Source organism: Rhamphochromis sp. 'chilingali' (assembly GCF_963969265.1).
Source record: "Rhamphochromis sp. 'chilingali' genome assembly, chromosome: 6".
NCBI lineage: Eukaryota > Metazoa > Chordata > Actinopteri > Cichliformes > Cichlidae > Rhamphochromis > Rhamphochromis sp. 'chilingali'.
This window is the reverse complement of record NC_137933.1, coordinates 35,196,647-35,211,958: the sequence shown is the minus strand read 5'-3', so window position 1 is coordinate 35,211,958 and position 15,312 is coordinate 35,196,647. Positions and strand designations below refer to the sequence as shown.

General features: G+C 39.9%; 1 protein-coding gene across 3 annotated transcripts in view; it reads left to right on the top strand.

Moving 5' to 3' along the window:
- The first annotated feature begins 346 nt into the window (after positions 1-346).
- The window catches only part of cskl (c-src tyrosine kinase-like), a 52,086-nt gene continuing 37,120 nt past the window's right edge, over positions 347-15,312 (top strand). For 2 of the 3 annotated variants that reach the window (XM_080884113.1, XM_080884114.1), the window contains exon 1: positions 347-588. The gene's annotated coding sequence lies outside the window, so the exon portion shown is untranslated. The remainder of the gene's footprint in view (positions 589-15,312) is intronic. The other variant, XM_080884112.1, reaches the window with a different exon arrangement.

Below are 15,312 nucleotides of genomic sequence, written 5' to 3'. Positions count from 1 at the left end.
GTTACTTGGAAAATATTGCAAAAAAGAGAGAAAGAAAAGAATTTTATGTCTATGAAAACCAAATAAGACTTTGAAATTCTTAATAATCTGTTTTAATTGCAGTCTATTACTAGTAAATGACAGCGTATATCTATCCTGTATCCTGTATTACTGCACCGCGGCTTTATCCCGTTGGAAAGGGCAGCAGGTGGCTATTTAGCGGGTAACCTTCCGCTGTAACAAGTCAGCCATCGGTTGACAATCTCACCTGTTGGCCACACGGCTGTGCTCACAGACCGCTCGCCCGTTGGCCGTGCTATTCCCATTCCCAAGCGCATGCGCTTTGCACTGACGGAGTGGAGACCATTTCCTTCCAGCAGCAGGCCTCACAAAGCTCCATACACACACACACACACACGCAAACACATAAGCATACACACATATGCGGTCTCAGCACAGACAACAGCCGTCAAAGCGAAGCAGGGTTTGGAATAGTGTAATCTTAACACCGCAACACCTGGATGCTCCCCAACCGCAGGAATCATTCTAATGGGTGTTCATCGCTGAACTGCAGCAGCATATGGTCGACAGCACAGTGGTATCTTTTGGGTGAGTTGCCCACAGCGCATTGACTGTTTTGTCTTGGGTTTGTTGCTGCTGCCGCTGCAACACAGGGTTTTAGCACAGGGGTGGCTCAGGAGCTACACCACACAGGAGTGTTATTACTGGGCTTTCTGTTACGTTTTAGAGTCAGGTTTTTATCTTACATTCACTAACAGAATGAAAGTGCCGTTTGCTCTAAATAGGTGCTGCTGTGAAGCGCAAACCCGAATGGGAGTGTTAGCTTGAGCTGCTAGTTAACGAGCAACGTAGCGTCACGAGATCCATTATCGGACGCAATTCAGTGTTATGCTAGGCTTGAACTGATTTTACTTACAACTCCTTACTCCCCCACCAATGCAGTCAGTAAGCTTGACAGTACAGCAGAAGACGGATAAATAAAGCATCTGTTAAAATGATCTTTGCCTTGTATGCTTGTGTCACCCAGATTTACGCGCCTGTGCTGAAAATCTCCCGAGTCACTACCTTTTTCTTTCATCTGATTCCATAGTCGGACACCTTGGTCGTGTCTTGGGTACTTGACCATTTCCTTTGACAGTCTTTGTCTGTGGAAACGCTGTGGTGCAATACCGCGTGGAAGCCCAAAAATAAAAACATGGGTCCAGCAAAACAAAACAAAAAGTACAGCATTGTTATACAGGCAGATTTTCCAGGGTTTTTTTGTTTTTTGTTTTTTTTACTTGTGGTGGATCTAAAGGTAGAGGTTCAGTTAACGTGTCGTTGAAATTACAACCCTGTGCACAAATACTGCGGTCTGACCTTTTAGTGTTGTTCAGCGTGTTGCTGGGAATTAAGGGCGACAAAAGACTGGTTCTGTCCGATAATGGGTCCAGTAATCTTAGCCTCGTCCGCCTTGCACTAGAACACAGGGATCGAGCTGAGGTCCAGCCCCTTTCCTGAGGAAAATCTAATTCGTATCTCTCATGTTTTAATATAAGCTTGCTAACATCCTTACTCACTTCAGCATTTGTCTTGGTTTTAGGGCAGGACCAATAAAATAACGATAACTGTTAAAAAAAAAAAACCAACCAAAAAAACACTTAGTTATGTGATACTCTTTATCCCACGGGGAAATTGTTTTTCACTTGGCATTGCTCCACCGGAAGGTGCAAGGTCAGGTTTAACTAAAATTACATAGGGATGATTTAGTGTCCTGCTCAAGGATACATTCACAGGTTAAAGGACATGAACTGCACTAGCCACAGCTGCAATATTCATATTTCAGTCCTATTGGTAGTTTATAAAATTGGCATTACGACTCGTCTTGTCCCTGCAGCTTTGGCATTGTGTGCAGGTTCCGTGCACAGAACTTAAATATAATTGCCTGTTTGCAATGTTGAAACGTACATACCTTTACAAGCCAAGACTTGAGTACCCAAAAGCATGGTTATAGAGTATTTGTACTTTACATAATATTACTGTGTAGTTTAGGAGAAGACTGTCTAACTCTAATGGTTTGTAGTACACCTAATCAGTTCTGATCTTACTCCAGGGTTGTTTTCAGGGAACAAATCTTATGATTAGTGTATTATCTCTGTGCCAGTTCTTGTTATCTAATACATTAGCATGTTGTAGTAGCTTGAAATCTCAAATATCATCAGTCCAGATCTTGTTGCCTATTTTAATAACTGATTGCCTCAGCAGGTTTGACCAGCGATTGGCTTTTTGCATTATAATCTGGATGAAAGCAAAACAGCTGTTTGATGGGAGAGATAGTTGCCTTGCTCTTTTTGGATTGTAATATAAAATAGACACCTGTTTTTGCCTCTAAATTTTGCACAATGGTTTAAGAGTTTACCCCAAAACTGGAATTAAAGCCAAAAACTAACAATAACTTGAAAGAGTAGATTTTTCTTCCTTTGTTGTCAGAAAGTTATTTTTTTTCCCCACCTGTCTTGACTCGTGCTAGTTATCATGAGCACATAGTGCTGATGAAAGCAGGATGAAGCTTCTGGTTTTCTATTAAATAAATTCTTTTACAAAGCATGAAGTGGGGGTGCACAGGCTTGGCATTCGTTATCCCCAGAGGAATCTGGTGAGCCAGACTGCAGCATGTTAGGAATCCATATGCTGTGTCTGTCAGGGCTAACCTGCTGCCCATAAGCTTGAATGTCCAGCATAGTGCACTGAGGGTCCCTGGAAGTACATTTTCTTGTTTTCATCTGAAAACTCTTTACCTTAAATGTTAGAAAATGCCATATTTTGGAAAAAGCTGAGATTGTGCTTTGAGATGAGAGGTCACACAGCTCTTTATTTGAAAAATCAGACTTATGTAGTATGGTGGCCCACACCTTACAGACGGAAACCTTTGACCACACTTAGTTCTGTCCATTCCTATTGTCTCTTTGTCAATAGCTTCATCCCCGTCACCCTGAATGACTGATGGGTAGATCAGAGTAGTCCTGATTGAGGTGCAGCTTGACAAGCAGTAAAGGTGACAATACAAGCCTACTGGCCTGGATACATGTCAGCTTTCTTCTATTTAGCAATGGGTTACGAGAAGGAAAGGGGGGGGGGGGGGGGACTACTATGTCTGCTCGATCCCTAAATCTGCAAGAAGCTGAGCTGTGTTACTGTCTCATATTAAGCTTTGTGCCTGGCTTATGTGCTCAGCAGGGAAGTAATGGCTTCTCTGTCTTTACACTGACCATCTCATTGCACATTTGAAGCTTGTCCAAGGCCCTGCTGACCTCAACACAATGACATCGTTTAGTTGCCCCCACCCCCCCACAGGACTCTTCTCTTCAGCGCATGCTGTCTCTTTAATCGCCAACTCCAACAGCAGAGGAGGGATTTATTGTGGTGACTTTGGTGCAGAGCTCAACAGTATACTGACAAAGAGTGAAACATATAATGGTTACTGTGATAAAATTCCCACTGGTTAGTATTACTGTTTCACAGTAAGTCTGTTGCTGATTACCGCCCATAGAAAACTTTCTGTAAATACTGTCAATCAAGGTTAGCAAAAGTAGAGCAGAGCAGGCAGGATGTGTTTACTTAAAAGGCTTAAGGTAGTGACAGTGCTTCAGAGACTTTTATACTTTAAACACATTTTATAGTACTGCGTTGAATCCGTGTTGTAGTGGGAAATGTTGTTGTTAGTATTTAAAATTGTGTGCCTTGAATTCTCTGCTATCAGACTGACACGATTGAACAAGAGTTACTTTTAGGGAAACAGAGGAAAGAGCAAAGAATTTCAGGATCGGTTTTGTTTTTTTCTGGGTTGTGGTCATAGTTAGATTTTTAAGAGATAGCGGGAACCTTGAAAGACGATGGAGACACTGTGAAATTGCTTGTTATCACTTTATAGGGAACGCAAGGTAAGTACCCTTTTATTTTAATGTGACTTTTATCTTGGTGGGTTTTTGTCTGGAGACTATATTTGTTCATTTCCCATGATACCGTGCTATGTAGTAACCCAGCCAACATATTTTATTAAAGTCCAGAAGCTGACAGCTTTGTTGTTGTGTTCTGTAGACAAGAGTAAACAAATAAAACAGTATAAGTATAACTGCTTTCACACTGGATATTATTTGCAGTTGTTCTTTCGCCTCTGTCACCCAAAAGGAGAGAGTGTCCTTCACGCACATTCTACTTGAAATACTCTGATTTATAAGAGGGAGCTGCCTTGGTAGATGTTTAGGGGACAGGATGTAGCTTGGCGAAACTGTCTTGGTATGTGTATCAGTAGATTTTAGCATTTTCATCACTTTTTAGAAGCACTTGGTTAATACTAATAATTCTGATATGAAATGTTTGTACTGTTGTGTCTCTAATACTGACATCCATGAGCAACAGGATTTCACACATAGTGCAAGGCACAGTAGGCTCTCATGTCACTCTGCATGGATGAATTCATCAATTATTTCATGGCTGTGTTCATTTTAGCATCGTGGTGTCGTGTGTTAGTAGCTCAGTGTGATGTATTGTGTCTGCTGCTTTTATTGTGTATACCTCCTGAGTAATGCACTTTTATGTTAGACCTTGCAAGATGCAAAGTGGCAAGACGTGGTACACGTGATTAGAAAGAATGATAGAAACGGAAATTGGCAGCACAAGTTTAACTGCATATGTCTGTCAAAAAAACAAACAAAACCCAAGCCATATTGGTGGTTTCCAAAAGGAATGTGCATATGTGTGCGTACATTGTTCAAGTGTGCGAGTGAATGAGTTAGTTATTTTATAAGCCTTTAAAGGAGGATGTCGTGGCTGCAATGAAGAGAAGTGAGCATATCAGCATTCTGAAGTTTGCCCTGGACTTTGAAGGAGAGTTTTTGTGCTGCTGAAAACAAGATGTTATGATGGTGTAAATGTTAATTAATAATAACCTAACAACTCTCAGGTCAGAAGATCAAAGTTTTACTGGCCCATGTACATTTTTATTGGCTTGTGAAAAAAAAAAAACCATTTATTTTTATATTTTTAAATATTAATGCATTTTAATTAATATGATATTTTATATTATTTCACTTTTAATCTGAAAATGTTGCGAAAGCCTTGAAATAAATGTGGTCTAGTACACCACATGCTCCCCTTTAGATTCACCCCCGTTTTCTGCAGGTGTCACTTCCATGTAAAATAGGTCGGCTGCTGTCAGCCTTCACCATGCTATATAATTTAAACATGGGGTATCAGACTAAGTTAACAGTTCATCTGCAGATGTTAATTACAACTTCTGGAGGATTACTGATTTTTCTAAAACAAACTGCAGTGGATGTTTGATGAAGGTCTCCTGCTAATTTTTCTAGTTAAACAAAGCATTAAAGCAAAGAATTTGTGTTGAATTTTTTTATAATCGATTTATTTGATGAGTCATTATCCAACTCATTACTGTAGTTTACAGGTTCAGGTTACAGTGCAAAACCTGAAAACATAAAATTTACCATCTTATTAAAGGACTGATCACAACCTTTTAACTTTTCATCACACTGTCTTTGAATGAGCACAAAGCCAGTCTTACAAAATACTGAAACCAGAGCACAAAAACTATAAAATTGATGTGACCAAGCAGATAAACATTGGTCTCCTTATGTGAATCGTCATCTTATTTGCAGATAGACCAGCAACTGACAGAAAGGCTAATATCAGTCGACATTGCTCTGCAACATCGAGATCAGTTTCCTGGGTCCAGTTATATTAATAGCCGACTAAGTAACAATTCATTCAATTTAGTAACTGTAACTGATAAGCAGCACAGGCCTTTTTTTTTTCATGTGTTTCTACTAATGGCAGGCTGGCAGGTTGCTGTTTTGGCAGTCTTCAACATTTTGTAGCTTCTTCTCCAATGATTTATTTGTAAATCACACATTCAAATATATTCTAGCCCAGGTGTCTTGGACTGAGCTGGAGGGCTGGTCTCACCTGCAGGAGCTGTAGAACTAACTCTTGTGCCACCACACTGAGTTCTGCGAGGATGCAGAGCAAAACAAGGACATGCTGCAGGCCATTAAGTTAGAGCTGGAGCAGTTTGATAACTTGCTGAAGACGTAGCTATTTATATTTTTTTGTATATTGTTTTATATTAATCTCTCTGTATGGATGTTTAGCACAGTTTCACACTCATGATTTGTTCGCCCTTCTTTTTCACACTACTGCATCTTCTCTGACCTCCGTCCCCCATCCCCCGTGCTGTAATAGAGGCAAAACCTCTACATCCACTTCTTCCTACTGATCATGCATCCCAGTAGAATAGTGTAATTGTGGCAGCCGTCTTGCATGCAAACTCAGCTTGGCTTTTCCATCTGGGCAGCGGCTGGACAGCTCCTTGACGACCGGGGGCCTTCTACCGCCACGCCTGCTGGCTAGCTGCACAATGCAGGCAATGAGGAGAGCTGTAGGCCTGACACATGCCTTAGTCTTTCACTACGCCCACGGGCTCCGGAGATTTCCTACTGGGAACTGTTTAACAAAAGGATAATGATATAATCCGACATTTTAGCTTTTTCCTGTTTGCCTGTTCACATGCTGCTACTGAACGTCTGAAGATACTACCAACAACCAAGAAAACGGTTTTATTTCTATTAATTTTGTCATTTTCTGTACTTTCAGTGTGTGATGAGTCACAGCTGTCCATAAATATTTTTTCTGGTTTCATATGTAAGCTTCCTGTTTGTGTGGCTGCTTTATATTTTTAAGAGGTATTGTCATCAGAAAAGAAGCCTGATAACAACCCCATGAGATCTTTTCAACCATTTTTAACATGATCATCCTTCAATACACCACCTTACCTGTCTACCAAGAGTTACCTCATGGTGAAAAGCAGCAGACACAGTGACTGGTTATTTAAATGAAAGATCAACTTGATGACATCAATTTGTTTTGGATTTTGCAAGAGCTGATTTAAATTAATGAGGAAAAGGATATGTGTTCGCTATGGGAAACAGTTGGACACTTCCTCTTTCAGTGGAATCATGCAGAAGAGCACAAGACCAAATGATTCGCTGCTGGTGTAAAGCCCATTTCATTGAATTGGATACTAATTTGCAACGGCGTCAGTACCAAAAGGATGATCTCTGCCTTCTGTAGTTCAGGCACCACTTCAGACAGGCAGGCACACAGCCCCTGCACTCACTAGTAGACGACATTCACAGCAGTGAACAGCACTTTAGGACAAATTTGGAGAAGGCCGTTAAACCTCCCATTGAAGTATTAAATGGTACACCACACATGGTAACGTTAGCTGTTTAGCTATTAGCATCACCCGATAGCGACTTTAGCTGTCTTATGTTATTAAGGTAGTGACTAATGGTAAATGGCCTGTATTTATATAGCGCTTTACTAGTCCCTAAGGACCCCAAAGCGCTTTACATATCCAGTCATCCACCCATTCACACACACATTCTCACACACACACACACACACACACACACACACACACACACACATTCACACACTGGTGATGGCAAGCTACATTGTAGCCACAGCCACCCTGGGGCGCACTGACAGAGGCGAGGCTGCCGGACACTGGCGCCACCGGGCCCTCTGACCATCACCAGTAGGCAACGGGTGAAGTGTCTTGCCCAAGGACACAACGACCGAGACTGTCCAAGCCGGGGCTCGAACCGGCAACCTTCCGATTACAAGGCGAACTCCCAACTCTTGAGCCACGATCGCCCCTGTTGGCTAAAGCACAACAGCACTTAAGAACTTAAAATGTGTATATATATTAATATATATACATTTGTTTATATCTGTATAGGTCTTACATGCATGTTAATGTATTTTTTAAACCACTGCAACAGACTTTTTAACATGCGCTACATGACTAAAACATTGTTTAATCATGTTATATCAGTGGCTCCATTTGTTATAGATTAGCAACTCTATCCTTTATATTTTGACTTTCCCGATTGCTTATCCAGTAGGGCTGCCACGATTAGTCGACTAGTCACGATTACGTCGACTATCAAAATCGTCGACGACTGATTTAATAGTCGACGCGTCATTTGAAGCTTTGTAAGATCCCAAAAGCAGGAATAAGTAGCAGGATTTAAGAGTGTAATAACGGACTGAAACAGAAGATGGCAGCACTGCATGTACAAGGATGCCAGCTGCCGTTAAACCCCGAAGAAGAAGAAACTGTGTCCCAGAATTCATAGCGCGGCCCAGCGCAGTTGTCAACAATGGCGGCAGCTAGTTAGTTTTAATATTACTCTTATTATTCTTTCTGGGTCACAAAATAAACGTTTAACATATTTTCAGGCGAGAATGTAGCTGTGTAAACCTCAAATATCTGCTCAGTTTATCAAGACACCACATATTTTCAAAAGCGCTCCGACGTTTTCGGAGGCGTCTGTTACCCACTAGCTCGATAGCTAGCCGGGGGCCATGAGAGCACCGGACTCCCGGCAGATCGTTTTCAAACCCACCGCCCTACTCAGGTTAAACATATACAAGTCACTTAGATAACTTAAAAATGTTATTGTTTGGCTTTTTTCAGTATTTTATTTGTTCCTGAGTAAATCGGCTGAGTTTATTAAACTCCACCGAAACAATCTGCACATTTAATTAGAATTCAATTAACTATCATCTTGTCTTTATTTTTAGTTAGCACAGACCTTAAACACTTAAAGCTGTAAGCTAATGATAGTTATATAAGAGCAGATGCTGCTGGTGCAATAAGCTGTACTTTTACGTTCAATGGATGATGATCTGATTAGTCGACTAATCGCAAAAATAATCGGTGACTAGTCGACTATCAAAATAATCGTTTGTGGCAGCCCTATTATCCAGTTTAGGTTCCTTTTGCCAAGAAAATGAAGAAATTATATGAAAATATCTGAGTCTTGCCACCTGATTATTGCACAAAGATCATTGAGATTTTGACATATTCAGAACAGCTGTCCCATGTAATATGTCCAGTCAAAGGTTTAGGTCAGTTAAAGGATTTTTGTTGCGATACAGTGTATTTATTTGACAGGATTTTTTCAGTAGAGTTCCTTTTCTGTCTGGTTGTTTTCATCTATAAATCAACTAGTTGAATGGACCACGTTACACGATACAAGGAAAAACTGACAGTTTTGTCTACACGAAGTTTATTAGCCAATTGCTAGGACATCCCATTCTGTCAGAACAGCTTCAGTGCACTTTTTCCAAGTCTCTGGAACGCTATTCTTCCAAAAGATTTTACCTTATTTGATAATGGCGGAGTTTAACACAACCTAAAGGTGTTCAGTTGGGTTGAAATGTAGTGGCTGCAAGGCGCATAGCATGTGATTCACATCATTTTCATATTCATCAAACCACTCATTCACCCTTGGTGTGCACATCCTGGAAAAGACCACTTCCACCAGGATGGAAAGTTTAATCACAGGACAATGTGATGACTCAGAACTACTGTGTATTAATTTGTAAAAAATTCATAAAATGCTTCCCACGGGATGAGGGGGCACCAAATCTCCTCATCATATGATTCGTGGTTTAAGGCTTCTTTAGTTTGTCACCTCTCTGCTGTGTATATACCCTGTGTGTTCGGATGCTTGGTCCTTTGGTTAAATCTCATTTGCCTGTTCAGTCTGACTTTCTACATATAACACCTGCGTCCTGGTTCACTGAAGCGCCTCATATTTGGGCCAGTGGGGGGAAATACGGAGGAAGTAGTGCAGTCACTATGAAGTTGGTGTATTCCTTTGCTTCAGTTATGGCGACATTAAACCCAGTTGGAATTATTTTGACTGTTCTAAAAAGAATACAAGATGATTCACTGATGATAATGGCAATGAATCCTGTCTTAGCAGGGAGGCTTCAGCAGTTCCTCTTTTTATCTGCCCTCTTCAACCCCCCAATGCGTTCAAGTCATCGGATACACTTCAAAGATACAGTAAACGCTTGTGCTTTAATGATGTCACACAAAGTGCTCAGATGTAAAGTGACCTGAATTAGCTCCTCTTTAATACAAGGAAGATTTTACTTGATCTATTTTGTGTGCAGTTTCCCTCAGGCTATCTTTTTAATAAAGCAACATTTTTATTCTTTCTTTTTTTGTCTTAGAAGAGATTACACTAAAAGTGCAGATGGTTATCGTTAACTGTGGCCTACATCTGAGCATGTTTCTGATACAACAGCTAATAATCTCAAGAAAATAATATTCTGAGCAGTAGGTGGCAGCTGAATAGATGTATATGTAAGTGGGTTTATAATTACAGATTAGAGATGGACTGATTAAAGGCCGCCTATTGTGTTTCATAAATTAAAATCCTACCTCACAAAAATAGCTTAATAGTATAGCCCACGTGTTTTAGTCAGCACTTGAAATATTGAAAATAGAGAGAAATAGTATATTTTTGTTGCACTTAATACTCTGAATAATGGTGGCGGGTAAAATAAATAATTATTTGGTCTTTAAGGAAGTTTACGTTACATTCTGTATCTGTTGCTGAGGATCGTTTATTTAGGGTACGTACACAATGGGAATCTTACATGTTCATTAGATTCAGCATTGTGTGGCTTGGATCTTGTTATAAATCAAGTCCACCATCATGGTCATTTTAAGTTTCAGGCTGAAAACAAGGCTTTTCTTTTGCAAGTTTCAATTCCCAGGCTAGTCCTGTTACACATGGTCCAATGGAACCTCAATGTTAAACGTGTATTTTTAGAAATACACTGAAGGCTGATCTAGTAGTATGCATGTTAGCAGGTGTTATTGGTTGCATAGTTTGCACTGTATAACTAGTTTCTACTCGGAACTCGGCTCTTTCCCTTTTTCTTGCATATTCTTACTAAGCTGTATGATTGATTGTCTGACACCCTGGCCCAATAAAACAGTTCCATAATAATCTATTCAAAACACCTCCAGATTATTCTTTTCTCTTATATTATAAATAAGCATTTCAATATGAAAACAATATTTAATAAACCATTTATCTACAAAACAAGTGAACAACCTGGGATGTCTTGAGAAAAGTGTATGCTTTTTAAACTGTATGTCTTCAGTTTTCCATATTCTGTCAGTCTACGGGCATCACAAAGACATTTGTTGCATCACCATCTCAATTCAGTGCACTACAACAGAACAACAAAAGAAAGAAGGCTCTAAAACTGACAATTCAGACTCCAGGCTTGGATGAAATGAACAGTTTTTAACAAAATTGGTATTTGCAACAGAATTGTATTCTACGTACCAGTACATGCAAATTAAAAATGAATAAATAAGTCTAAATTTAAAAAAGTGACGCAGGTACAATGCACTAAACAAATAAAAAAGTGACTGACTGAATATGTTAACCAGTTAAGAGCTTATCCAAATGAACCTAATTTTCATAAAATTGCGCATCTCACACTCACACAAAGGCTCATAGTCCACTCTGAGTTGTGTACATACATTTTATCACTCATTTACAGATCATCTGCTGTGACTCCTGATGTCGACAACTTTATGGGGTCAGTGTCTAAGGAAAATAAACCCATCCTTCTCAAGTTTCTGTAAAGGCAGAGTCTCCTGGGAATATAAGAATTCAGGGTCATTTCATATCCAGACACTTCTCCCAAAGTATTTATTTGGTCTTTTTGAGTTTTAATCTCGTTGTCTCAAGTAATTTAGACTTTTAGATCATTTTCTGTGGTTCTTGTCCAATGTTCTTCCTGTTTTTATGTCTCAGTAGGGCAAGCAGAAGATTTTTTGTTACTGGCACAGGAGGTTCCTTCACGCTCATTGTGAAGTTATGATACTAATAAATACTGTTTCCATTTTTTATACCATAGTTATGCATGGATATATCAGGATTCCTGAGAAATAATTTTAACCAGTGCTTTTTAAACTGGGGTTAATTTCCTCAAACATAGAATACATTTGTTGATTTAGAAATAGAGGAAGACTGTATTATGTGTTTGTTGAGTAAGGTAGTAGATTCATTGTCTTAACTGTATGCGGAACAATCTACCTTATGTGTGTAGGCACTCCCCAACGGCCCATTGTGAAAAAGTGGAAAAGTCCTGTATTTGTATTGTGTTATAGCTAAGCATTCAGCGTTGGTGCATTTTAATAGCTTGTATTATGGTGAGTTTTAACTGTGAAAATAATTCTCTTATTAGTACTTTTCGCTCGTGCAGATGTGAACACAGTAATCGCACTTTGGTAGGGACCAGAACAATCGCACTGAGACCCTTTGGAGGAGGAGTCTCGGTATGGTCCCAAATGAGCTCCAGAGTGCTTTCTTTATTGTGCGAACCAATAACCAGGTGTACATTACAAGTTTGAGGTAAGGAATAAAAAGCCCATAGCCACATAAACTTTGAATTCTCAATGCGGGAAGATACAATAAATGTGCAAAGGTCTGTACAGACTAGCAACTATCTGTGAAATGAATGTAAATACTCAATATTTTCCAATAGTCATCCAGTACAGCACCTTCTTCCTGTATTTACTCTGTTACTCCCACCCAGAACAGACTTAAAACTCTCACTTGGGTTGTAGTGACGCGTTCCCTTGGATTTTTCTTTGTGTGAAAATAAACTAAACCATGAGTAAAAGCTACAAGTTTACAAATTCATCAACTGATCCGGACCAGAGTAAGCGAACTCTAGGTGTGAAAATGGCCTAAGACTGGCTCAATTTGTTAATCACGTATGTACTTGTTAATCACAAATGGAGGAAGCCCTAACTTTATGAACTCTGCAGGTCAACTTGCAAATCTCAGCAGAGTAAACCGTGTCTGTTTGTTTTTTGTATAACATATTTTTTGTAATTTTCTAATTCTGTATGTTATTTTACTGACCAAGGTATAAAACTGTATTTAAGGTCATACAGTGCATCAAACTTCACTTTAAGGCTGTGTGCCTGTCCCTGGACTGTGAGAGTGAATGGGGTTATCGGTGCATGAAGTCTGTCAAGCTTTCATAAATTTGCAGAAGAAATCCCCAAGTCCTACTCTCTGCAGGGAAGATTTGGAGCTGCTGTCTGTGCAAACATTGGCTCTGCATTAGCAGAAAGTCTCCTAATACCTCATGCCTGCCTCGCTGTCTACCTGGGTTTTCTCACCTACACCATTACTGTCACCTTAACACCCAGTGTCCAGTGGTAAAAACAAGATCTGGATGTGCTGCCTAAATGCATTTTTCCAGTTTACACATTCTCGTAGAACCACATGCACTAAAACGTTCACACAGCTGTATATTCTGAGCGAATGTGCTCACTGCGGGTTTCTCATTCTGTTTTTTGTTTCTGCTAGTCTTGTGTTGTTTTCCAGCCCAACAATAGACTGTTTGGCAGGTTGTGTTGCCTGGTATCTGTGTGGGGAAGCAGAGATGTTTTCTGCTTTGATTTAACAGAGGCACAGTGTGTAGGAGAGTGTCTTTTCAGTTAGGCTCTTTTTGCAGCAGATGCAAAGCAGGTGAGTAAGAGGAGTTTTTGGTGTGTGTGCGCTTGCATTTTAACGTCCTAGGCATGCTTAGTATGATTTTAAAAGGACTTAAAGTAGGACATTATTTATATGGTGAAATGTGAATATTTTCATTTCTGTCGTGCACACAGCCATTCTTTGGACCGTCCCTCATTTTCAGTGTTGAGCGTTTAACATACAGTCACAGCAGCATTGCACATTTATATCTGTCAGTTCTCCTTTAAGCTAATTGGGCTACATCATTTAACCAAGCCTATGAAAAGAAACCAATGACCTAGTTAATAGTATCTCTTGGGGTGTACTATTATGGCTGAAACAGTAGTAATTCTGAACTGGTTATGCTTGCGAGATATTTTAAGTGTAGTTTATCCCTGTCAAAGCAAAAGGATAGCTACGTGTCGTCATTATTTTGATGTGTTGATTTTAGAAATTCCTGTTATAGTTTTGTTTTAGTAATTCTACAGTTGTTTATTATTAAATCTGACATGCTTTGATAGTTACATGGAAGTAACAGTAATGATTACCCCAAGTAAACAAAAACAAAGAAACATCACTTTCTCTCTGTCACAGCAGTTTTCTAAAGAAAAACCTGCTTCAGAGAGAACACTAATTTCACTCGTTGTCAGTGTGGTGAATATGCATGTGCACACACACACTGTGTGCGCAAGTCTAAACAGGCAAATGTGTCCGTACCCCATAGTGTGCGCTAATGCAAGTCTGTGGTTGTGAATTAATAATTCAGAGTACTGGCATAGCAGGGTGGAGCCTTTATTATTCATGGTTGGCGATGGAACCAACAGATGACTGCATTAAGGATGAGCAGATAGAGTCCTCTGCCAAGAAACCACACTTCCATGCCTCTAGCCGCTGTCATTTACACCTACCAGTCCTCTACGCTCGTCTGACTCCTCCTCTTTTTTTCTATGTCCTTGTTCTCCTGATCTCTGTCCTCTCCATCTGTGAGCATCTTTTTCTCTCTCATTTAGTATCATCTTCCTCTCTCTTTCTGCATCCTAATTGCGTTACAAAGATCTGTTGGCAGTTAAAGAAACATTATGTAATAGCACACGTATATTAAATTGGAAATATAATGTGGAGATCAAAAGTATAGTAGTGATTCGTCAATTAAATTTGGTAAACTATATAAATATTGTAATTGCTGAGCAGAAAGGATTTATCAATGACTGCCTTTTGTGATTGGTCTGGCCAGTCAAACGCTCGTTGACCACGACAACCTGATGAGTGTATCTCTCATTTTTTCAGAAGAACGCTCTGTTTCTAGCTGTTGTTGTTTTCTCTTGAGCAGTAACATCCATTTGTAGTTACCTTATTTTCAAAGGCGGAAAATATTCCGGTTATTTCCAAATCTGGGATTACTCGTTGTGCAGGCAGTCTGTATAATCACCGTTTTGAACCATAATAGTTTCAAGTGTCATTTGCAATTTGGGTTTTGGCTTCATCTTCTCCCTGTATGCCTCTCTTCTCCCTAATTCCCTCCTTTATTGTCCACTGAATCTTTTTCTGCGTGGTCTCAGTGCCACTGCCCCTGAATGCTGCTTTTATTGAAGAGATTCTGAGCTGCTGTTGCCACTAATGCTGCTGCCATATTGTACCCGAACCCCGCTGTGGCTGCTTCTAATGAGATTCTTTGTGTCTCCATCGCCGTGCTTTGCCTCCTCGTCTCCTCTTCTGCTCTGAATAGAGGAGTTGTCGCGGTTTAGCATCAAAGGAATAGGAGAGGCAATGAAAGCAGCAGAATCAGCAGGCGGTTTCTCTGTGTATCCCCTTCCTCAGTCACTCTCCTAGGATGTTTAAACCAATAACGTATATAAATGTGCACGTTTAAGGTATAGTATATTAAGCCATGACTGCGTGT